Source organism: Rutidosis leptorrhynchoides, chromosome 6 (assembly GCF_046630445.1).
Source record: "Rutidosis leptorrhynchoides isolate AG116_Rl617_1_P2 chromosome 6, CSIRO_AGI_Rlap_v1, whole genome shotgun sequence".
Classification (NCBI taxonomy): domain Eukaryota; kingdom Viridiplantae; phylum Streptophyta; class Magnoliopsida; order Asterales; family Asteraceae; genus Rutidosis; species Rutidosis leptorrhynchoides.
In genome coordinates this window covers 177,091,643-177,114,769 of record NC_092338.1, presented here as the reverse complement: position 1 = coordinate 177,114,769, position 23,127 = coordinate 177,091,643, and the positions used below count along the sequence as shown (strand labels likewise).

The window sequence follows — 23,127 nt, the reverse complement described above, 5'->3', positions numbered from 1 at the left end:
GTGAATCGCGTGTGGTTTTGGGTTCACGATGACATGTGTAGTTCGGTCATCTTATTGAGGTAGTGATCTCGTGTAGTTCGGATTACTAAGGCTCGTGTAGTTCGGCCAACCTCGATGTTGTCTTGTTAAAGATAGTAATCTCGTGTGGTTTCGGATTACTAAGGCTCGTGTAGTTCGGCCAATCTTCATTGTGGTGTTTGGTATTCGGTAATGGGTTAAGGGGTTAACCTTATTCGTTTATATATTATTATATATATATTGTTGTATTGTCGTGATGTAGCTAACCCTCCGGGTGTAGCTTCTTGGCGTTGTTCGCATCGTCGTTGGTGAACTTATGTTTGTTGATGCATATTTAGCTTGTTGCTTAGTGATCGTACGGTATGCTTAGATTAGCTTGCCTTTATGCTTGGATGCTCCGGTATGCGGTATTTGATATTTTGTGGCGTGTCCATTTTATGCATATATATATATGTAGTATATTTTCACTCACTAAGCGTTAGCTTACCCTCTCGTTGTTTACATTTTTATAGATTGCATGGACGTGGTGGCTCGGGTAAGCGTGAGACTAGTGGACTCGCGTAGTTGCTTTAGAAGGCTTGCTTTTGGATTGTTTAGGATTGGGTAGCGTATCCCCAATCGCCATGCTCAGCTTTATTTTGTATTAAAAGTCGTGTGGTCGAAACTAGTATTATGTACTTAAAGGGTAATTTGGGCATATGTGGGCCCGGTGTCGTAAAACCCTTTTTTATTAATGGAACGTGTTAATTTTAACTATTGTATTATGTTGTGAAAAGCATTTGGTCTAAATGTGTCGGGAAGTCGAAGATCTTTTTGCGTGAGTTGGAAAATCCGGACAGCGGGCTGCCAGGCCCTGTGCGCGCCGCGCACAGGTGGGTGTGCGCGCCGCGCACCCCATCTGGTCAGCCCAGTCAGTTTTAATTTTTTTTTATTCCGCGTTTTTGGTTTTTTAACGGGTTGGGATGTTACAAGTGGTATCAGAGCATGGTCTAAGGGATTTAGGTGACTTGAGATAGGTGCCTAAACTTAGACTTTTGTGTGTGCTTAATTTGTTGCGGGACTTGTAGGATTACGGGTCAGAATGGATTATAGTTAGTGCCTTGTTTGTTGGTAGACTAACGTTATATTAGTAATGCGGATATTATTAATATATTATTGTGTTGTGATGATAATTCTCGCGTGTGTTTATATCGCGTAGAATTTTGTTTGTGTTTGTTTATAACATCGAGCGAGTAGTTGAATTGTATAGTAGCTACTAAGTATGAACTTAACGGGTAGGTACTACCCAAATTAAAACTATAAAATGCTAATATGAAGAAAAAGCTTTTATAAATAAGTTCATATTATACTACGAAATACTATTGACTACTCTTAAATTCTATATTATTAACTCAATTCTTTTGGCTATTTTTGAAGGAAATGGCACCGACGACTCGTCAGAACTTGAACATGAGCGAGGAAGATTTCCGTGTTTTCCTTGCAGTAAACATAGCCGCAGTACATGCTGCGATACAAAATAACAATAACTTTGGATCTAGCAGTGGAACTAATTCCACAAGAAATCGTGTAGGATGCTCCCACAAAGAATTCACTGCCTGCAAACCTCTAGAATTCGATGGAACCGAGGGTCCAATTGGATTAAAACGGTGGACCGAGAAGGTCGAATCGGTGTTTGCCATAAGTAAGTGTACTGAAGAGGACAAAGTTAAGTACGTCACGCATACCTTCACAGGTACTGCGTTAACGTGGTGGAACACCTATCTTGAACAGGTAGGACAAAATGCTGCTTACGCACTACCGTGGTCAGCATTCAAGCACTTAATGAACGAGCAGTACCGTCCTAGAAACGAGGTCAATAAGCTAAAGGCATAGCTTAGAGAGTTACGAAAACAAGGGTTCGACATTAACACGTATGAACGACGATTCACAGAGTTGTGCCTATTGTGTCCAGGAACGTTCGAAGATGAAGAAGAGAAGATCGACGCATTTGTAAAGGGATTATCAGAAAGGATTCAAGAAGATGTGAGTTCACACGAGCCCGCTTCCATACAAAAGGCAAGTCTAATGTCTCATAAAGTCATAAATCAGATTGAGGGAAGAATTAAAGAGCAGGCAGCCGAAGAAGCCAACACGAAACAACTCAAGAGGAAGTGGGAGGAAAACAGTGACAAGAGTCACCAGTACAACAACAACAACAATTACAACCACAATCGCAACAACTATCCCAACAACCACAACATAAATCGCAATAACAACAATCGCAATCCCAACAACAACAACTACAACAAACGTCCCAACAGCAACAATTACAATAATCGTCCCAACAACAATAACAACTGCAACAACAACAATAATCAGAAACAGCCATGCCAAAGGTGTGAAGAGTATAACCTGGGGTTCTGCACAACATTTTGCAACAGGTGTAAAAGAAATGGTCATAGCGCGACAAAGTGTGAGGTCTACGGACCAATGTATAACAAAACTAAAGGAACAAATAATGTCGGAACGAGTAATATCGGAACAAGTAGTGTCGGAGCAAGTAATGCCAACGTAGTCTGTTATAAATGTGGAAAACCGGGCCATATTATTAGAAATTGCCCGAATCAAGGGAATACTAATGGGCAGGGCCACTGAAGAGTTTTCAATATTAATATGGCAGAAGCACAGGAAGACCCGGAGCTTATTACGGGTACGTTTCTTTTTGACAATAAATCTGCTTATGTTTTATTTGATTCGGGTGCGGATAGAAGTTATATGAGTAGAAATTTTTGTGCTAAATTAAGTTGTCCATTTGACGCCTTTGGATAATAAATTTTTACTCGAATTAGCAAACGGCAAATTAATTTCAGCATATAATATATGTCGGAATCAAGAAATTAAACTGGTTAGCGAAACATTTAAGATTGTTTTGATACCAGTAGAGTTAGGGAGTTTTGATGTGATAATCGGTATGGACTGGTTGAAAGAAGTGAAAGCAGAGATCGTTTGTTACAAAAATGCAATTCGCATTATACGAGAAAAAGGAAAACCCTTAATGGTGTACGGAGAAAAGAGCAACGCGAAGTTAAATCCTATTAGTAACCTGAAGGCGCAAAAATTAATAAGAAAATGTTGCTATGCTGTGCTAGCACACATCGTGAAAGTCAATTCCGAATAAAAGAACATCAATGATGATCCCGTCGCAAAAGAATTTCCCGATATATTTCTGAAAGAATTACCGGGACTACCTCCACACCGATCTGTTGAATTTCAAATAGACCTTGTACTTGGAGCTGCACCAATAGCTCGTGCTCCATACAGACTCGCACCCAGTGAAATGAAGGAACTTCAGAGTCAATTACAAGAACTTTTAGAGCGTGGATTCATTCGACCAAGCATATCACCGTGGGGAGCTCCTGTTTTGTTTGTCAAGAAGAAGGATGGTACATTTAGGTTGTGTATCGACTATTGGGAGTTGAACAAACTTACCATCAAGAACCGCTACCCACTACCGAGAATCGACTACTTATTTGATCAACTACAAGGCTCGTCGGTTTATTCGAAGATTGATTTACGTTCTGGGTATCATCAAATGCGGGTGAAGGAGGATGATATTCCAAAGACTGCTTTTAGGACGCGTTACGGTGATTACAAGTTTATGGTTATGCCGTTTGGGTTGACTAACGCACCAGCTGTGTTCATGGACCTCATGAACCGAGTGTGTGGACCATACCTTGACAAGTTTGTCATTGTTTTCATCGATGACATACTTATTTACTCAAAGAATGACCAAGAGCACGAAGAACATTTGAGAAAAGTGCTAGAGTTGTTAAGGAAAGAAAAACTGTACGCTACATTTTCAAAGTGTGCATTTTGGTTGGAAGAAGTTCAATTATTTGGACACATAGTAAAAAAAAAGAAGGTATTCAGATGGATCCATCAAAGATTGAAACCGTTGAAAAGTGGAAAACCCCGAAAACTCCGAAGCATATATGCCAATTTTTAGGACTGGCTGGTTACTACAGAAGGTTCATCCAAGATTTTTCCAAAATAGCAAAACCCTTGACTGCATTAACGCATAAAAGGAAGAAATTTGAATGGAAGGATGAGCAGGAGAAAGCGTTTCAATTGTTGAAGAAAAAGTTAACTACGACACTTATATTGTCATTGCCTGAAGGAAATGATGATTTTGTGATATATTGTGACACCTCAAAGCAAGGCCTTGGCTGTGTATTAATGCAACGAACGAAAGTAATTGCTTATACGTCTAGACAATTGAAGATTCACGAGCAAAATTATATGACTCACGATTTGGAATTGGGAGCTGTTGTTTTTGCATTAAAGACTTGGAGGCACTACTTATATGGGGTCAAAAGTATTATATATACTGACCACAAAAGTCTCCAACATATATTTAATCAAAAACAACTAAACATGAGACATCGTAGGTGGATTGAACTGTTAAATGATTACGATTTTGATATTCGTTACCACCCGGGGAAGGCAAATGTGGTAGCCGACGCCTTGAGCAGAAAGGATAGAGAACCTATACGAGTAAAAGCTATGAATATAATTATTCATACTAACCTTACTATTCAAATAAAGGAGGCGCAACAGGGAGTTTTAAAAGAGGGAAATTTGAAGAATGAAATACCCAAAGGATCGGAGAAACATCTTAATATTCGAGAAGACGGAACCCGGTATAGGGCTGAAAGAATTTGGGTACCAAAGTTTGGAGATGTGAGAGAAATGGTACTTAAGGAAGCACATAAAACCAGATACTCAATACATCCCGGAGCGGGAAAGATGTACAAAGATCTAAAAAGTACTTTTGGTGGCCGGGAATGAAAGCCGATATTGCAAGATATGTAGGAGAATGCTTGACGTGTTCTAAGGTCAAAGCTGAACATCAGAAACCATCAGGTCTATTTCAACAACCTGAAATCCCGGAATGCAAATGGGAAAACATTACCATGGATTTCATTACTAAATTGCCAAGGACAGCAAATGGTTATGATACTATTTGGGTAATAGTCGATCATCTCACCAAATCAGCACACATTCTACCAATGAGAGAAGATGGTAAAATGGAGAAGTTGGCGTGATTATATTTGAAGGAAGTTGTCTCCAGACATGGAATACCAATTTCTATTATCTCTGATAGGGATGGCAGATTTGTGATAGTGCTCCAAATGAACATATATTTAGTCGCAATATCATCCCAATATGTAAAGTTTTTAGTTGCAATTGTTCTATTTTTTTGTAATATTCGTTTAAATAAATAAGTGCGAAGACAAAAGAAGAAAACGACGATTTGAAGATGCAAATGACCAAAAAGCACAAATGTACAAGATATAATTCAAGTGGTTCAATTTATTGATGAGAAACGTCTAAAAATGAAAGAGTACAAGTCGCGGAACGCAAAGTACAAGATATCTACGCGTACGAAAGGACGTTCGAAAATTTGGAACCGAGACATGAACCGAGCATCAACGCACGAGTCAACGGAGCTAAAATTACAAGTCTACTATGCACAAGAATATAATATAATATATATATAATTATATAAATTATATATATTATATTATATATTAAATTAAAACAGCCGCCCACGTTTTAAAAACCAAATGTGAGCTGGAATAGCTGGCCATGCGATCGCATGGCCAGGAGGCACAAAAGTCATGCGATCGCATGGCAGGAGATAGCTGGTCACATCTATAAATTGCAATGTTTTTGGACGAATTTTTACACATCTTTTTCCTTTCTTTCCTCTGATCAAATTATATATATTTATATTTATAATTTATGTTTAATTTAAGATTAATAATAATTGGGTTATTGTAAGAAATGTTTTGAGGTTTTGTAAGTCGAAATTCTGTCCGGGTAACGCTACACGATAAATAATCACTGTAAGCTATGTTCTTCCCTTTTAAATTAATGTTTCGTAACTAAGTTATTATTATGCTTATTTGAGCTGAAGTAATCGTGATGTTGGGCTAAATATTAAGACGGGGTTATTGGATTTTGTACCATAATTAAGGTTTGGACAAAAGACCGACACTTGTGGACATTGGACTATGAACTATTAATAGATGAGGGGTATTGTCTAATTGAATGACAACTCGTTGGAATCTGTCGAACCTATCTTCAAATTAGTTAATCTAATAATTATTAAATGATTATGCATGTTCTATTTAGTAACATTTATATGACATCTTTTATGATCATTTAATTAATTATTCGGATTGGGTAATTGATTATTCATTCTGATCAAGTGGGTAAATTAATATTCATATCTCATTAAAACAGGGGTGGATTACATACAAGGATAATTAGTGTAATTGTTAACAAAGTATTAAAACCTTGGATTACACGCAGTCGATAACCTGGTGTAATCATTAAACAAAGTATTAAAACCTTGTTACAGTTCGAATCCCTAATTAGTTGGAATATTTAACTTCGGGAATAAGGTTAATTTGACGAGCATTTTATAATTATGATCGATAGACTATTATGGACAAAAACCAGATAGGCATCAAATAAATCCAGGACAAAGGACAATTAACCCAGATAAATAAATTAAAATCAAAACGTCAAACATCATAATTACGGAAGTTTAAATAAGCATAATACTTTTATTTCATATTTCATCGTACCTTTATTTACTGTCATTTTAATTACTGCAATTTACTTTATCGCAATTTAAATTCTGTCATTTATATTTTCGTCATTTATCTTTACGTTTTATTTAAAATCGACAAACCGGTCATTAAACGGTAAAAACCCCCTTTTATAATAATAATAATACTACTATATTACTAATATATATATATATATATATATATATATATATATATATATATATATATATATATATATATATATATATATATATATAATATACAAATATAATTATTTAAAAATATAGTGTACGCAATAAGCCGTCTCCTTGTGGAACGAACCGGACTAACTAAAAACTACACTACTCTACGATTAGGTACACTGCCTATAAGTGTTGTAGAAAGGTTTAAGTATATCCCATCTATATAAATAAATAAAACTTGTGTAAATTGTATCGTATTTCGTAATAAAAATATTAGTATTTCGTATACACCGCTGAACATATCAAGTTTTTGGCGCCGCTGCCGAGGACGCAATAAAACGCTATAAAAAAAATTATTAGTTTTTAAGCTATTTTTGTAAAAATATATAAGTTTTAAAAAAATATATAAAAACATAAAAAAACATATTTTTCTATATTTTTAAGTGTTTAAGTAAAAAGAAAATATATTTTATTTAATTTATATAAAGGTATAAAAGTATTATTTTTAGTTCTTAAAAATATAAATTTATTTATAATAAATATTACTTATATATTATTTTTATAAATTAAAAATCAAATTAAAATTAAAAGTATTCGGGCCGAAACTGTAGCAGCCCAACAACAAAGGCCTGGTATCCGAGTCCATGCGACCGCATGGCTTTTTAACCCTAAACTCATGCGATCGCATGAGCTGATGGGACAGTTCTGAAACCTCAGCCGACGAATTAGGGTTACGGTTTAATTAATTATAATTATTAATTAATTAGAATTAGGGTTTTAATAAAATAATAATTAGTATTAGTGTTATTTAATTTTGTATTTTTAAGTTTTAATTAGTTTTAAAAATTTATAATTAATACTTTTATAAAATAATAATATAAAAATAATATTTTTATAAAAATAAGTAATTTTATTATTTTTGTATCTTTTTATTATTTAGTACGTAGTTTATATTTATCGTTTGTAATTAGTTTTAAGATTAGTTTTTCCCGTAGTAATTTTTTTATTTCTAGATTTTTAGGCTTTGCCGTAAAATTCCTTAAGTGCTTTTTCTTTAGATTAAGATTTCGGCGCTTTAGAATTTTACGACGTCACTTATCGCTTTAGTTTTAAATAGATTTTAGTGCCTAATTAAGTTATTGCCATTTTGGATATAGAATTCCTTTTAAGCTTTAATTTCTTCAGATGCATTTTTAAAATTTAGTTTTTAGACTTTTAAGTTTCGACGCTTTACTTTCTTATTTTATTTTTCGACCTTTTATTTTATTTTTGACATTTTTCGACGCGCTCTTTTTCTTTTTCATTTCGACGCTCTAGTTTTTAGGACATAGACTTTTTATTTTCTTTAAATTTCGACGAAAAATTATTTTAAGCGGTTAAATTGATAGACATTCAAAATTTTCTGGTTCGTAGTAATAGTTGGATTTGTTAGTGGCGAGTTGTGGGCTTCCGATTTAAAGGGTCCTGGCTATCTGCTGCATCTATTGGCTATTCGAAACGTAGGCAAAATCAGAAATGTCTATTAATTTGATAACTTATATAATTTTTATTTTTATAAATAATACGATATTCAGTGAATGCACCGAGCAAAACGTTCACCACCTTTCATACGTTCATCACCTGTAACTCGATCAAGACATCTAGCCAATATTGTCGCCGTTGATTTTTCTTTAGAATCATCATCTAGACCACCAAGTACTCCAATTCAAATTTTCGATAATCCATTTTTTGAACCCGACCTCATAATTGAGAATCCAGAGGATATTTAGGGACAATTCAGAGATCCCGAACCACTAATCATTCCTCCTGAACCACAAATCACTCATCCAGAGATTGTCGAGGAAGAAACCATTAAGTCAGAATCCTCTAGTGATTCAGATTCAACAAATTCAATCATGAAAAATCCGGAACATCTAAGTATGGAAGACCGAATGAGGGCTAAACGCACTGGCCAAGGAAACGCCATTATTAAGCCAGACATTAATATGCCAGATTATGAAATCAAAGGACAAATCCTACACATGGTAACTAATCAATATCAATATAGTGGTACGCCAAAAGAAGATCCAAATGAACATCTTCGAACCTTTAATAGGATCTGTACTCTATTCAAAATCAGAGAAGTTGAGGATGAACAGATCTATCTCATGTTATTTCCCTGAACTTTAAAAGGAGAAGCCAAAGATTGGTTAGAATCGTTACCTGGAGGGGCGATTGACACATGGGATGTCTTAGTTGAAAATTTTCTTAAAAGATTCTTTCCGACATCTAAAGCCGTGAGACTTTAAAGAGAAATTGTTACGTTCGCACAAAAGCCAAATGAAACATTATATGAGGCGTGGACAAGATTCGGAAAATTGTTGAGAGGATGTCTTCAACATGGTTTAGATACTTATCAAATAGTACAAATATTCTACCAAGGTGTCGACGTTGCTACACGAAAAGACATCGACACAGCAGCTGGTGGTTCCATTATGAAGAAAACCGCAACCAAAGCTCACAAAATTATTGATAACACAGCCTCCCACTCACATGAGTGACACCAGAAAAAAGATATTTTTCGTTCATCTAAAGTGGCTAGAGCTGAATCTAGCCATGACTTTGATTCCGTTTCCGCGAAAATAGATGCTTTCGAAAGACGAATGGAAAAGATGACTAAAGATATTCACTCAATACGAATCAATTATGAGTAATGTGGTGGACCACACTTAACGAAAGATTGTCACATCGATCAAACGATGGAACAATGAGAGAATGTTTCCTACATGAACCAAAGGCCGGGAAATAATTATCAAAATAATTATAAACTGCCAAGGCCAAACTTTAATCGAAATCAAAACATTCTTTACAATCCAAATGGGCCTAACAATAACTCGTATAACCAACAAGGTCTGAATAACCAACCAACTCAAAACAACACTTTCAATCAACAAAGACCTGGTTTGTATAAACCACCACAACAAATCGAAGAGAAAGAGTCAAATCTGGAAGAAATGATGGCAAAGCTAATGGAATCTCAAACACAATCTATTACATCTCAAACCCAAACGAATGAGAGGTTTGATCAGTCATTAAGAACTCAACAAGCTTCCATTTTGAATCTAGAAAAACACGTAGGTACTCTTGCTAGCATGATGAGTTAGAGGGAACAAGAAAAGCTACCGAGTAATACTAAAGTAAATCCTCGGAATGAGAATGTTAATATGGTTTCAACGAATTCTGAAAAACCAACACCAGAAGATGGGAAGGTTTTAGATGTGAATAACAATGAAGAAGTTACAACACCACCACCACCCGAGTATGTAAAGCCAGTGGTGGCAACATACAGACCACCCATCTCGTTTCCAAGAAAAGGAGTTGAGTATGAGAAAGTAATAGGTAATAAAGTTTGTGATACCTCTGGAAAGAAGAAGAAGAATAAAAAAGTACAAGAAACAAAAACCGTAAAGATAAACCCGGTGAAGACAGTTCCACCAAAACTTCCACCCAGGGTGGGTGATCCGGGTAAATTTATTGTTCGTTGTCTACTTAGTGATTGTGTCATGTATGATGCACTAGCAGATTTAGGTGCGAGTGTGAGTGTTATGCCACTTTCATTATATAAGAGATTAGGAGTAGGTGAGTTAAGTCCAACAGAAATGAGTGTTCGAATCTTTGATCAAACCATTAAGCACCCAGTTGGAATTGCTGACAACCTACCCATTCAAGTGGGTAATTTAACCTTTTTAGTCGAATTTATTGTCATTGACATAGAAGAGGACTCAAATGTTCCTCTAATTTTAGGTCACCCATTCTTAGAGTCCATCGGGGCATTAATTGATGTAAGAGAGGGTAGAATGACACTTAGTGATGGTGACAAATCGATCACCTTTGTGAGTCGAAAGGCTAAATCTCCACCAACCAAAACCGTTGAACCAACAAAAACGATTGGTGAGAACCATATTGTTTTACCAACTCCAACGGTAGTGCTTAGCAATAATAAAATGCCTAAGTGTGGAGAAGATGAAGTAACACCTAATGATGACCTGATAACAAAGAACCCCATTGTTGATACAAAATTAAATGACTCCGTTATTAACAGTTCAATGAAGAAACTTATTAAACGGATTCACGATGCTAGAACTAAGGGGAACTCTAAGTTATGTAATCGGTTAGTATCCAATCTATCGCCTAAAGAAAAGGCGAAACTAGTTGAATTTGTGGATATTACATAGGAATCCGACCAAAGGCTTAAAGCAAAAGTCACAGATATGCAAGTTGATTATGGTCCAAAAGAAATTGACAATGAAGTTAATCAAAATTTTGACACCACAGCTACCTAAGTGTAGGGAGATTTAAATGTTCTAAAAGGAAAACGCTGTCTAGAGTTAGTTGTTCTGTTCTCATGTAGTTCCGAGAATGGAATCCGATTGGTCTTTTCCACTAGCAGACACTAAAGAACTAGTTTTCTCCCCCCATTCTGAATTTTTTTGTTTTTGTTTTTGTTTTTGTTTTATAGGTTTTCTATGAAATTAATACGCTTTTTAAATTTAAGTTTTGTGTGAATTTAAAAACAAAAATTACTTTATATCATTAAGTTTAAAAAAATGATTTCTAAAATTAATCGTAAGTTGAAGACTAGGTCATGGAACCGAAATTGCTTTACCCGAGGGCGGGGCGAAAAATTTTGTTATCATTATTTTTTTAATTTTATTGATCTAAAGTATACCAAAAAAAATAAAAAAAATCCAAAAATCTTTGTTTTTTTATAAAAACAATCGCTTTAAAACGACAAATTTTAAATTTTGTCGAGGGACAGACTAGGTAAACATACCGAAACTACCTAAAGTAAAAGGAAACAAAATTTTAAAAAATTATTCATTTAAATTGTTTTCATAAATAAAGGTTTTAAAAAATATATATATAAAAAATATAATAAAAATATTATGTATTTTTGTAGTTTATCTTATGTACAAAACAGGGTAAAACAACGCACTTTCAAAGACTGACATTAAAGTTCAGCAAAAGCTACTAATTTTGACGACAAGACGCAAAATATCAAATGTGATATAAAATAATATGTTTGCAAACTCGGTATTTTTAATCACTTTTTTACGCTAATCACCCTCATGAATTTATAATTATAGTCTGATTTCATGCAAATGAGGGCATTGCATGATCTCAAGTGTGGGGAAGGGTTATAAATTCTCTCGGGTTTACACTTAGTTTAATTGCCAAATTTTGTGAAAATTTAAAAAATTTTCAACTAAATGAATTCAAAATCATGTTTATACATATTTCTGAACGATAAACTAGGTGTTAATGCCGAAATTATTGTTACCTCAGAGAGAACATAAATGGAGAAACAGCCCAAAATGCTTGAATTCATTTAAAATGGAATATAAGAGAATAAAAAGGCAAAGAAAAGAATAAATAAAAGCTAAGTGTGGGAAGAATTTACCAAGTTCTTTAAAACACATATCACATATTTAGTTCAGATTATTGCAGGTACTTTTGCTTTGGACTAAACTAATCAGTTTTACCCGATTTACTGTAATATATTTGAAAGAAAGATGGATCTACACGATGAATTAATTCCATCATTAAAAGGAAGTAAAGTCTTTCGAAAAAGACACACGCTTCTTGATTTAGGTCAGAAAGTTGTCGTCCAGACCAGCTGTAGGTTGATGAAAAATCTAGAAAAGTCATCTCTAAAATCAGCAAGAAATCCACGGACCTCAGCATCAAACAGGGTCGCCAAGTGGTTAGACTTATCCTAACCATGAGAGGATCTGTCTCGTAAAATTGGGAGGACGCCGTGCAAATTAGCTTGATAAGACTAATGAATCAGACCCCCAGAAAGGATAATCTTCTTAAAGATTAAAAATCAGCTTTTATGCCTGTTGTTACTCAATCCTTGAGATTGACCTTAAAGATTGAGAATTACAAACTCATGAAATTCAATGATATCTAAACTCGAGCTTGAACGAGAAAATATTTTGATCAAAATTACAAAGCGATTTGTTTTCTGAAAACCCATTTTCAATGCGTTCATTACCATTGAACGTAAAATCCTAAGAATTCAACCGCTTAAAATCGGGTATCAACCGTAAGAACGGTGGTTGCATAGCACGGTCGAAGATAGGACCTTGTGCCAGACCGAAAAATTATAGGGTGATCTTTGCTATTGCTCCTACAAAGGATAGTAATTGTATCCGACACATTGTGGACCATGAACATCTGCATGTCATTGGACATTGCCTCAACAGTTGCTTGTTCATCGCTTTCCTTTACAACCGGACGGTAGTTTACCAAAAGGTAATATACGGAGCAAGTATACTGGACGTGTTGCTTTCCTAATACAAGGTTAGCAAGTGGGTGACACAAAACCACAAGTTTTGAGCTAAAATTTTAAAATATGAAACCCACAAAACCCACAAAAACATTTTGCAACACCGGTGAAGGGTTATTCTGGAAAACTTGTCTAGGGTAAAATCTAGCTTAAATTTTCAAAAGATCAAATGTTTTCATAAAGATCCAATTTTCTTAAAGGATCTAAATTTTTATAGTCATGTGGGACTGTAAAACACATCGTTACTATCATTGTTTATACCGCCGTATCAAAATCACTGATGTATAAAGTGTGAGAATAAAAAAATGATTCGAGTGAAGTATGATTTAATTTCAAGTTCTGTATTGCTTGAGGACAAGCAACATTCAAGTGTGGGGATATTTGATAGTGCTCCAAATGAACATATATTTAGTCGCAATATCATTCCAATATGTAAAGTTTTTAATTGCAATTGTTCTATTTTTATGTAATATTCGTTTAAATAAATAAGTGCGAAGACAAAAGAAGAAAACGACGATTTGAAGACGCAAATGACCAAAAAGCTCAAATGTACAAGATATAATTCAAGTGGTTCAATTTATTGATGAGAAACGTCTAAAAAAGACAAGAGTACAAGTCGCGGAACGTAAAGTACAAGATATCTACGCGTACGAAAGGACGTTCGAAAATCCGGAACTGAGACATGAACCGAGCATCAACGCACGAGTCAACGGAGCTAAAATTACAAGTCTACTATGCACAAGAATATAATATAATATATATAATTATATAAAATTATATATATTATATTATATATTAAATTAAAACAGCCGTCCACGTTTTAAAAACCAAATGTGAGCTGGAACAGCTGGCCATGCGATCGCATGGCCAGGAGGCACAAAAATCATGCGATCGCATGGCAGGAGATAGCTGGCCACATCTATAAATTGCAACGTTTTGGACGAATTTTTACACATCTTTTTCCATTCTTTCCTCTGATCAAATTATATATATTTATATCTATAATTTTAAGTTTAATTTAAGATTAATAATAATTGGGTTATTGTAAGAAATGTTTTAAGGTTTTGTAAGTCGAAATTCTGTCCGGGTAACGCTACGCGATAAATAATCACTGTAAGCTATGTTCTTCCCTTTTAAATTAATGTCTCGTAACTAAGTTATTATTATGCTTATTTGAGCCGAAGTAATCGTGATGTTGGGCTAAATATTAAGACGGGGTTATTGGATTTTTTTACCATAATTAAGGTTTGAACAAAAGACCGACACTTGTGGACATTAGACTATGAACTATTAATAGATGGGGGGTATTGTCTAATCGAATGACAACTCGTTGGAATCTGTCGAACCTATTTTCAAATTAGTTAATCTAATAATTATTAAATGATTATGCATGTCCTATTTAGTGACGTTTATATGACATCTTTTACGATCATTTAATTAATTATTCGGGTTGAGTAATTGATTATTCATTCTGATCAAGTGGGTAAATTAATATTCATATCTCATTAAAACAGGGGTGGATTACATACAAGGATAATTGGTGTAATTGTTAACAAAGTATTAAAACCTTAGATTACACGCAGTCGATAACCTGGTGTAATCATTAAACAAAGTATTAAAACCTTGTTACAGTTCGAATCCCTAATTAGTTGGAATATTTGACTTTGGGAATAAGGTTAATTTGATGAGCATTTTATAATTATGACCGATGGACTATTATGGACAAAAACCAGATAGGTATCAAATAAATCCAGGACAAAGGACAATTAACCCAGATAAATAAATTAAAATCAAAACGTCAAACATCATGATTACGGAAGTTTAAATAAGCATAATACTTTTATTTCATATTTCATCGTACCTTTATTTACTGTCATTTTAATTACTGCAATTTACTTTATCGCAATTTAAATTCTGTCATTTATATTTTCGTCATTTATCTTTACGTTTTATTTTAAATCGACAAACCGATCATTAAAAGGTAAAAACCCCCTTTTATAATTATAATAATACTACTATATTACTAATATATATATATATATATATATATATATATATATATATATACAAATATAATTATTTAAAAATATAGTGTACGCAATAAGCCGTCTCCCTGTGGAACGAACTGGACTTACTAAAAACTACACTACGCAATGATTAGGTACACTGCCTATAAGTGTTGTAGCAAGGTTTAAGTATATCCCATCTATATAAATAAATAAAACTTGTGTAAATTGTATCGTATTTCGTAATAAAAATATTAGTATTTCGTATACACCGCTGCACACATCAATTTGTTTCAAGGTTTTGGCAAAAAGTTCAGGTCTCTAATTTGTTGGAGTGAAGTTAGAGATAGAAAAATTATGGGTCCAGAGATAATCCAAGAAACTACCGAGAAAATCATTCAAATTCAACAACGGTTGAAAACCGCCCAAAGTAGACAAAAGAGCTACGCGGACATTAAGAGAAAAGATATAGAATTTGAATTTGGAGAGATGGTCATGCTTAAGGTATCACCTTGGAAAGGCATTGTTCGATTTGGTAAATGAGGGAAATTAAATCCAAGGTACATTGGACCATTCAAGATTATTGATCGTGTCAGACCAGTAGCTTACCGACTTGAGTTACCTCAACAACTCGCGGCTGTACATAACACCTTCCACGTCTCGAATTTGAAGAAATATTTTGCTAAAGAATATTTCACTATTCCGTTAGACGAAATCCAAATCAACGAAAAACTTCAATTCATCGAAGAACCCGTCGAAATAATGGATCGTGAGGTTAAAAGACTTAAGCAAAACGAGATACCAATTGTTAAGGTTCGATGAAATGCTCGTAGAGGACCCGAGTTCACCTGGGAGCATGAAGATCAGATGAAGAAGAAATACCCGCACCTATTTCCAGAAGATTCGTCAACACCTTCAACAGCTTAAAATTTCGGAACGAAATTTATTTAACGGGTAGGTACTGTAGTGACCCGAACTTTTTCATGTTTATATATATTAAATGAAATTGATATTTACATGATTAAATGTTTCCAACATGTTAAGCAATCAAACTTGTTAAGACTTGATTAATTGAAATGAGTTTATGTAGTCAATTGATCACCCAAGTTGACCGGCGATTCACGAACGTTTAAACTTGTAACAATTACATGATGATATATATATGGATATATATATATAGTTAACATGAGAATTATCATAAGTAAGTATCACACTAAGTATATTAACAATGAGTTATATACATAAAAATGAGACTATTGAATTAAGAAACTCAAAACGATATATATAACGATTATCGTTATAACAACGTCTTACTAAATACATACGAATACGAATCATATTAAGATATTGATACACTATGTTTAACATGATAAAATGATAATTAAATATATCATTAAGTGTGTTAACAATGAACTTCATATGTAAAACAAGACTACTAACTTAAGAGTTTCGAAACGAGTTATATATGTAACGATTATCGTTGTAATGACATTTATATATATATATATATATATACATATATATATACATACATATATATATACATACATATATATATATATATACATACATACATATATATATATACATATATATATATATATACATATATATATATATACATATATATATATATATATATATATATATATATATATATATATATATATATATATATATATATATATATATATATATATTGTATCAAGATATATTCATACACCATGTTATCATGATAATATGATAATTTAACATCTCATTAGATATAATAAACAATGGGTTAAGTACATTAAATGAGATCGTTAACTTAAAAGTTTCAAGACAACACTTACATGTAACGACTAACGGTGACTTAACGACTCAGTTAAAATGCATATACATGTAGTGTATTAAGATATATTAATACACTTTTGAAAGACTTCAAGACATATATCAAAACACTCATACTTAACAAAAATGCTTACAATTACATTCTCATTCATTTTCATCAACAATTCTACTCGTATTCATTCAGTCTTCGTACTCGTATTATACCCAGCTTCTAGACGTACTTACTAGGGGTATATACCAATAGGAACTAGCATGGGATTCCACTCTTGATTATGTCATGCATGTCTAATCAAGTTTAACTTCTACCATGAACTAGTCAACTAACAAGAACTCCTTTTAACCCCACTCACCACTCACCACTCACCATTCACTTCATTTCATTTCCATTTTCCTTTCTAATTCTCTCTCAACACACACATACACCTATGAACGAATTTTTCCAGTAACCAAATCATCATTTTCATCAAAAACTACTTCAAGAATCAAGCTATAATCATCATAGGAAGAACACTTCGAAAATCCTTTCACGTTTGCAAGTATACTTCCAAGCTTTCTAATCCATTCCAAGTATTCATCTAAGATCAAGAAACCTTTGTTATTTACAGTAGGTTATCTTTCTTATTCAAGGTAAAAATCATATCCAAACTTTGATTCAATTTCTATAACTATAACTATCTTAATTCGAGTAGAAATCTTGCTTGAACTTGTTTTCGTGTCATGATTCTACTTCAAGAACTTTCAAGCCATCCAAGGATACTTTGAAGCTAGATCATTTCTTGTCACTTCTAGTAGGTTTACCTACTAAAATTGAGATAGTAATGATGTTCATAACATCATTCGATTCATATATATATAACTATCTTATTCGAAGATTTCAACTTGTAATCACTAGAACATAGTTTAGTTAATTCTAAACTTGTTCGCAAACAAAGTTAATTCTTCTAACTTAACTATTAAAATCAACTAAACACATGTTCTATATCTATATGATATGCTAACTTAATGATTTAAAACCTGAAAACACGAAGAACACCGTAAAACCGGACATACACCGTCGTAGAGAAACCGGGGGCTGTTTTGGTTTGGATAATTAAAAACTATGATAGACTTTGATTTAAAAGCTATACTTCTGGGAAAATGATTTTTATTATGAACATGAAACTATATCCAAAAATCATGGTTAAACTCAAAGTGGAAGTATGTTTATCAAAATGGTCATCAAGACGTCGTTCTTTCGACTGAAATGACTACCTCTACAAAAATGACTTGTAACTTGTATTTTCGACTATAAACATATACTTTTTATGTTTAGTTTCACAAATTTCAGTTCATTATGAAATCATAGCAACTTGAATCACTCAAAACGGATTTAAAACGAAGAAGTTATGGGTAAAACAAGATTGGATAATTTTGCTTGTTGTAGCTACGTGAAATTTGTAACAAATCTATACAAATCATAACTTAACTAACTTATATTGTATTACACATGTATTCTAACATATATTATGTAATCTTGGGATACCATAGACACGTATACAATGTTTTGACATATCATATCGACCCATCTATATAATATATTTCGGAACAACCATAGACACTCTATATGCAGTAATGCTTGAGTTAGCTATACAAGGTTGAGGTTGATTTCAAAATAATATATATACTTTGAGTTGTTATCTAGCCTGAGACTTGTAGACAGTGGGTCGTGGATTGATTCGAGATATTGTGTATTGCTTTATTTTTGTACATCTAACTGTGGACAACTAGTTGTAGGTTACTAAAGAGGACTGCTGACTTAACAAACTCAAATCATTAAAATGTAATAAAAATGTTGTAAATATATTTTGAACATACTTTGATATATATGTACATATTTGTTATAGGTTCGTGAATCGACCAGTGGCCAAGTTTTACTTCCCGAGGAAGTAAAAATCTGTAAAAGTGAGTTATAGTCCCACTTTTAAAAATTTAATATTTTTGGGATGAGAATACATGCAGTTTTATAAATATTTTACGAAATAGACACAAAAAATCAAAACTACATTATATGGGTGAATGATCGAAGCCGAATATGCCCTTTTTGCTTGGTAGCCTAAGAATTAGGGAACATCACTAATTTTGAGAATTAGTGCACCCCTAATTGACGCGAATCCTAAAGATAGATCTATTGGGCCTAACAAACCCCATCCAAAGTACCGGATGCTTTAGTACTTCGAGTTTTTATATCATGTCCGATGGATGTCCCGGAATGATGGGGATATTCTTATATGCATATTGTTAATGTCTTTTACCAGGTGTTCACCATATGAATGATTTTTATCTCTATGTATGGGATGATGTTTATGAAAAAGGAAAATATGAAATCTTGTGCTCTATTATTACGATTGATAAATATATAGGTTAAACCTATAACTCACCAACATTTTTGTTGACGTTTTAAGCATGTTTATTCTCAGGTAATTGTTAAGAGCTTCCGCTGTTTCATACTAAATTAAGGACAAGATTTGGAGTCCATGCTTATTTAATATTGTTTGAAAACTGCATTCGAAGACATATATTGTTGTGTAATATTATTGTAAACCATTATGTAATGGTCGTGTGAAAACGCTATATTTTTTATTATCAATTTTAAACCTTTATCGATAAAATAAAGGTTATGGTTTGTTTTAAAATCAAATACAGTCTTTGAAAAATGTAAGACCCTAATATTTATTAAAACAGAGACATATATAGAGTACATGAAGTGTGGGTGACCTTGTATATTTAAACAGAGGTCAGAGAGTGATCTTTTAATCAGACACATAGGGGTGCGCCTGGCGCACTCTTCACTGTAGCCGGATTCTGTTCTTTTAATCAGATATTTTGATGGGCTTTTTGGTAATTTCACTTGTGGACGAGTTTAAGGCCAGTAGGTCAGATCTTGGGGTGTCATTCACTCCATTTCCAACAACCTTATCCTATCCACTTCAATTTTAGAGAGAGAGAGAGAGTGAGATTCTTGTGTGAGAAAGCTCAAGCAAAGGAAGAAGGAGCTAGTTTTAAGTCTTGGCTCTAGTTATAAAGTTGTTCATCTCCTCTCTAGCTACGTTTTGGTTATGGTGGTATGTTCTAACTTTGATTTCCCTATTTTAATTTGTATAAGGGTTAGGATTTGGGTTAGTGATGAACATAAAACCCATATTTAGTGATTTTGGGTGTTCTTGGGTAAGATTGAGTCACGAAGACTCAATAGTAACTAACCTAGGGTTTCAAAGTGTTAATTGAGTTATATGAGCCTAAAATGGGTTAGTTAATTACTAACACACCTAGATGTTTAGTAAATGGGTGTATGTGGGTTTGTGAATGACCCGAAATGGGTGTGTTGACCTTAAAGTGGTCAAATAGGTAATAATTGACCTAATTGGGTGAAATGGGTATAAATTACCCTAAGTTTGTATTAGTTAGAGTTAGAAGACTTTAAATCACTAGCTTTAATGATTTAAGATGAGTCTTGGCCATTTAAGGGCGGTATTGGCGTAATTGAGTTATTTAATGCAATTGGGTCATTAAATGCTCAAGTGTAAGTAATGTGGTTAGTTCCACAAGTTGTGTATTGAATGTGTACTTAATGTATTAGGTACTTTGCCTTGAAGCTTTCGGAAGTGCATAAGCATCATCTTGGTGTTAAGGTGAGTGGAATAAGTATACATATATGTATATAATGTATTTATTTGTAGGGACGGATATGTGTTGTCCGAGTTAGTGATATATGTTGTTGTACACTAACGGTTCCTAAGAACGGATATGTGTTGTCCGAGTTATTGATATATGTCGTTGTACACTAATGACTTTTATGAAAGGATATGTGTTGTCCAAGTTAGTGATATATGTTGTTGTACGCTAACAGTTTTTGTGAACGTATATGTGGTTAGTGATATATGTTGTTGTGCACAACGGTTGTTATGAACACCGATGGGAAATTCGAGTACCATTCTTTTGTACGATTGGTTTACCATGGTTGTGTAAATTTTGTACTAGCATATTTAATTGTGAACTATATGCTTTTGGAATCGCTAGCTTATTTTGATTGCGGATGTTGGTATATGCATAATGTTTGCATAGTGGGCGAATTGCTAGCTAGTATGCGGTATTATGTAAGTGATTGCAAGTAAGTAGGTTATATATGTGTATGTATAATTATTGCATTCACTAAGCTTTGCTTACCCTCTCGTTGTTTACCTTTTTATAGGATCGGTCGTTGACAAGGGTAAGGGCGTACGGTTGGATTAGAGATTCCCACTTGCTTGATAGGGGACGCTTTTGGATGTGTTAGCTTTTGAAGTTTGACCGAGAGTTGGATAGTTTAACCCCCAAACATCATGCTCTAGTGTCGTTTGGAACTTAAACTATTTCGGTTGAAACTTATACTTTTGTACGAAACTCGTATTACAGCATATGTGGTCTCGGTTTCGTAAAACTTATTTTATGATTAAATCATGTGAGTTTTAACTATTATATCATGTTGTGAAAAGCATTTCATCCAAATATGTTGGGAAGTGGGAGATCATTAATTGAAAATTTACAAAACCAGACAGAAGCTGTTTGGGCCTGTGCGCGCCGCGCACCCTAGAGTGGTGCGCGTGGCGCACTCTTCTGACATAAAAAAAAAAAAATTATTCTGCGTGTTCGGTTGGTTATTGGTTTGAGTTGTTACAAGTGGTATCAGAGCATGGTCTAAGGGATTTAGGCGACTTGAGATAGGTGCCTAGACTTAGACTTTAATGTGTATGCGTTTAATGCGGGACTTGTCGGAGACGGGTCGGACCGGGGATTGGTTGGTGCCTAAGTTTAGGTGAACTAACTATGCGCTAATTGTTTTGTGTTGTGTTTTTGCAATCATCAAGTGAGATAGACGTTGTACTAGCGAGTTAATGCGACGTGCTCTCGTAAAAATGATTAGCTACCATTGTAACGGGTCCAAATCATGTCAAGCAAGCGATGTACGACGATTGTCGAGCAAGATGGGGTAGTGTGGTGTATATGTATATATGTATGTGTTAAGTCCTTTCGTTTCGTTATTTAACCTTTTCCATTTTATAGAATGAAGACGAGAAATGGACCCGAACATGATAATGGAGGTACGAGCGAGGACTCCGAGTTTACGGCCAAAGTTGAGGCCATCTTTAAATGTCAAAAAGTGGAGTTTCTCTGTTGATGCATTTTATGCAAGTCCCTAGACATCTAACCTACGTCCATTACAGGTGCAACAGTTTACAAGATACCATGATCGCTCGTTATTATCCTATCTGTGTTTATATGTGGTTTCAGGTGCTACAGGAACGCGATAAGGATGTTTGACTTTGTTAGACTTAGTCAGACGTACGAGTCAAGCATCACTCGTACGGCTGACAGGATCATACGCACGGTTGATGCTGAGCTAAGTCACAATTATAACCTAAATGAGAAGACACGAGTGAGTGATCAACCGTACGGCCGATGAGGCCAACTCGTACGAGTGATGGATGACACGTACGATTGAGTCAACAGCTGAGGTATATAAAGGTTTATGTTCTTCATTTTAGGTTAAGCCTCTCACACACACAATCACTCAGATCTGGTTCACCTGATCCGATTTTCTCTCAACCCAAATCACTCCAGGTAGTGAATAATAGCTCTAGGCATTAATCTAATCACAATCCTTGTTGTGGTTTGACTAATTTAATCCCAAAAAGCTTCCCATATTCACTTTGATTGGTTTGATTCACTAATTCTGCCATTGTGTGAATTAAACCTGTTGATCTCGAAGTTCCTAGTCATGTTTCATCATTGGTATCAGAGCGTTGGTTGTGATTTCAACATCATCAAGTGATTTTTGGTGATTAATAGGGTTTATTTTTGGGTTTTTGAGATAAAGGTTATTTTAATCAAAAAGGAATCATTTTTACGTGTGTAATTGTAATTAGAGAGTGTGTTTATGTTTGTTTAGTGCTAATCTAGCTATTGGACGAAGAAATTGAGGTTTAGCATCAATTTTTAGGGTTTTTGGGTGATTTGAGCTGAACAGCAGTTCACACGAGTGGGTCAAAATTTCTTGATCACACGCACTGTTGACCACACGGTTGATCGTCACTCGTGAACTCACATGCACAGATTAGCATAAC

General features: G+C 34.1%; 1 non-coding gene across 1 annotated transcript; it reads right to left on the bottom strand.

The window, feature by feature from the left end:
- Positions 1–9,099: 9,099 nt before the first annotated feature.
- Positions 9,100–9,206, bottom strand: LOC139856421 (small nucleolar RNA R71). Its single transcript, XR_011761903.1, has one exon. It is a non-coding gene; the product is annotated as a small nucleolar RNA R71 (small nucleolar RNA).
- Positions 9,207–23,127: the final 13,921 nt, after the last annotated feature.